Source organism: Lotus japonicus, chromosome 5 (assembly GCF_012489685.1).
Source record: "Lotus japonicus ecotype B-129 chromosome 5, LjGifu_v1.2".
Classification (NCBI taxonomy): domain Eukaryota; kingdom Viridiplantae; phylum Streptophyta; class Magnoliopsida; order Fabales; family Fabaceae; genus Lotus; species Lotus japonicus.
The window spans coordinates 49155844-49159578 of record NC_080045.1 but is presented as its reverse complement, the minus strand read 5'-3'; positions in this window follow the sequence as shown (position 1 = coordinate 49159578).

The following is a 3735-nucleotide window of genomic DNA, read 5'->3' as shown; positions in this document are numbered from 1 at the left end:
GTAGGGTATTTGCAAGATCCAAATGCTCCGGTAGATCGAAAAGTAAAGTATCAAGCTCTAAGTTATTTGATTTTAAATGATGAATTGTTCAAGAAAGGAACGAATGAAGTCCTTCTAAATGCCTAAGTGAAGAAGAGGCTTTTCGAGCTGTTAAGGTCGTCCATGATGGGATATGTGGGGCACATCAAGCAGGCCACAAGATGAAATGGACATTGTGTCGACAAGGAGTATATTGGCCAAGCATGTTAAAAGATTGTATCGAATATGCTAAGGCATGTATCGAATGTCAAAAGCATGCTGGCATCCAACATGTACCGGCGAGTGAGTTACATTCGATTGCGAAACCCTGGCCATTTAGAGGTTGGGCGTTGGACTTGATAGGTCAGATACGTCCTTCGTCGTCCAAACGGCACGAATATATAATAGTGGCTATCGACTATTTCACTAAATGGGTAGAAGTTATTCCGTTAAGAAGTGTAGATCAAGATGCGGTTATTAGTTTCCTTCAGGAACACATTATATTTCGATATGGAATCCCTGAAACATTAACTACTGATCAAGGATCGGTGTTTACTGGGAGGAAAATGGTGCAGTTTCCTGAGAATTTTGGGATAAAATTATTAACTTCAACTCCTTATTACGCTCAGGCAAATGGTCAAGTCGAGGCAGATAATAAAGTCTTGATCAACTTGATTAAAAAACATATTAGTCAAAAGCCAAAAAAGTGGCATGAGACTCTAAGTCAAGTTCTGTGGGCTTATCGGAATTCGCCCAAAGAGGCTATTGGAGTAACTCCGTTTCGACTTACGTATGGTCATGAAGCAGTTTTACCAATCGAAGTGTATTTGCAATCCGTTAGGATTCAAAGGCAATTCGAGATTCCATGCGACGATTATTGGAATATGATGTATGATGAGTTAGTCGAGCTAGATGAAGAAAGGTTAAATGCATTAGAGGTCATGATTCAACAAAAGGAACGAATTACCAAGAGTTACAATAAAAAAGTTAAATTTACAACGTTCAGTGTTGGAGATTTAGTGTGGAAAGTAATTCTTCCAATGGACAAAAAAGATCGAGCATACGGAAAATGGGCTCCTAAATGGGAAGGACCATTTAAAGTTATTAAGTGTTTTTCAAATAATGCTTATTCGATCGAGGAAGTTGGAACAGTTGCTCGAATATTAATAATAAATGGCAAATACTTAAAGAGATTTAAGCCAGCAATTCATGAAATAAAAATAGACGCCGAAGCATAGTTCATAAACTAAAGACAAATATGGCGAAAACGCGATTAAAAAAGTACCTAGGGAAGTAAAACGGCACAGGCGCCAAACAAGATGAAAACAGAATTAAGGAAATGAGACTAGAACAGCAGAGTGGTCTTCATGGGGGCGTATTGACCCTTGAGCTTCTTGAGTCGTTTGTCAAACTTCACCTTCTTGTGTTGAAGCTCGGAAATTTCGCCTTCAAGCCGAGCTTTATCTTTAACGTGAGAGATAGCCTTGGCAGCAACTTCAGTCTTTTGTTTCTTGAATTTGGACAAGTTAGCCTTGAGGGATTGCTCTTGTTGTTGGAGTTCGGCAATTTGTTTCTCGACCTCTTTCACTTTCACTGAGTCAGCCTCTTCGAGAGATTTGATGGAATCCACTTCGGCCTTAGCTTGGTCGAATGATTCAGTCGCATGAGTACACTCAGTGGATCTGGAGGCTAAATCTTGACCAATGAGCTTGGCTTGGTCACGAGTTGAAAGCAATTCATCAAAAAACTCTTGGAATTCTTGAATGTTCTTCTCTTGCTGATCAGTGAGGTCTTCGTTGCCCAGGGCAGAGATAAGTTGTTTGATTTCTCGCCCTAAAGCAGGATTCGAGGCAAGGGAGTCAAATAAGTCTTGCTCGAATACTAGGGATCGAAGCTTGTTGATGATGATGGTGGTAGTATTTAAAGTGCTTGTATCTTCGTTCTGGAAGGAAGATTCCTAGCTTCGACTGGTTCTAAGGAAGACGTGACCACTTATGAGTTGCTCGAGGGCTAACACGGGATCATCCATGGCAAGGGCATCAAAGTCTTCAATAGGGATTGGCTGAGAAGATGTCCTACCAGCAGCAGTGCTCGAAGCTTTAAGAGGTTTTTCTTGCTTCTTCGAGAGTTTAGCAATTGGCGATGGGGTAGGTTGACGGTCTTCGTCAGTGTCAGATTTTCCAGTCGAAGCACCAAGGTCCTGCGTAAGTGGCTCATTGTCAGATGAAACATAACTAACTATTCAACCAGAAGGATATTGAATGCGTAATGGCTGAGAGTTTAAAAAGTCATCAAGACTTTGACAGCCGGAAGAACTGGAATCAGAGGAGTTTGAAGGCAAATGGATTACTTGAGGAGAAGGCTTTAGTTTCGAGGTGGTGCCCTGGAAAATTGAAGACGCAAGGAATAAGGTCGGGTGTGTTAAGTCGAAGAATGACGGAAATAGAAAATATAACGAATAGAGAATTCGTACTTGTTCTTGTTGAGTCTTCGTTGGGTTGGAAGCTCCAGAGCTTTCGCTGTGAGAAGAGTCGGAATCCTCTTGGTGAAAAGTAGAGGAAAACCAGGCGAAAAGTAGAGGATAAGGAAATTACTAGAGTTCTCTCTGAATCGTCTTTTTCAGACGAAATCTTTATTTTCTTTCGAGCATCTGAGTTTGAGCTCTGAGAACCTCTCTTTCGAGCCTGCAAAAATTTAAAATATGAGCATTAGAGTCGAATTGAAAAGGTAAAAGTTGATAAATATACCTTGGGGATATTCTTCTGTTGGATAGGAATGCCTGCTGAGTTGTCAGAGCCTTCGTCTTCCTTGAAGTGTGCTTTTGGCATTGGTTCGGCTGAAAGAAAGTATATAAGCACAAGGACGAATGGGAACAAGTATAAAGCGAGGCGGGTTAGTCTAACCTTGGTGAATTTGTGTAAGGACTTGGACGTGACATGTGTTAACATGAATGTGCCTCGGGTAGTCGTGCAAGAAATATTTAGTCGAAGTAACCCTTTTCGGAAGTGGTAAAAGACTTTGTGTAAAACATTTATATGAAAAATGATCGACCCACTTTGGAAAAATAACAGGCAAAGCCAAAGCCATGTCACTAGTAGGAAAAGCTGGAAATCTTGGACAATAATGTCGAAGAGTATTATCATATTTATCCACAAAGGGAGGAAAAAGTTTAATTTGAGAAACTTTGGCTTTGACTTTTTCTTTTAAAGCTTATGCCGCTTCCGAAAGGGTTAAGTTCAATCGACTTGGAAGATAAATGGTTTTGAAGAATCTCTGAAATGACTGGATCTCTTTGATGTGCATACCTCGAGTTTTCTTTTGGGCCTTTTTCTGCACAGAATGAAGAGCTTAAGTCATCTCTCCAATGCAAACTCCTAAGGTGGTCTGTATGGACTTGTAGTAGGTCGACCGCCAGACTTCAAACTCTCTAGTGCAGTAAAATGATGGCTCGAAATCTAATGGCTCAAGGCGAAGAGCAGCAGTCTTGTTGTCATAATAAGTAAGAGCTTCATAAAAAGAATCGACATCTTTGTCGCAGAATCCTTCGTTACAAATTGCATCCTTTTTTGAGAAGAGTGGAGCAGGAACAGTTTGACATAGGCCGAACTGTCTGGCCACAAGTTGAGGCTGATACCCTAACACATTTACCTCTGATTTCTTGAAACCAAGAGAAAAGACTTGAGGCCGGAAAATCTCCCTCCAAATGCTAATGCTTTC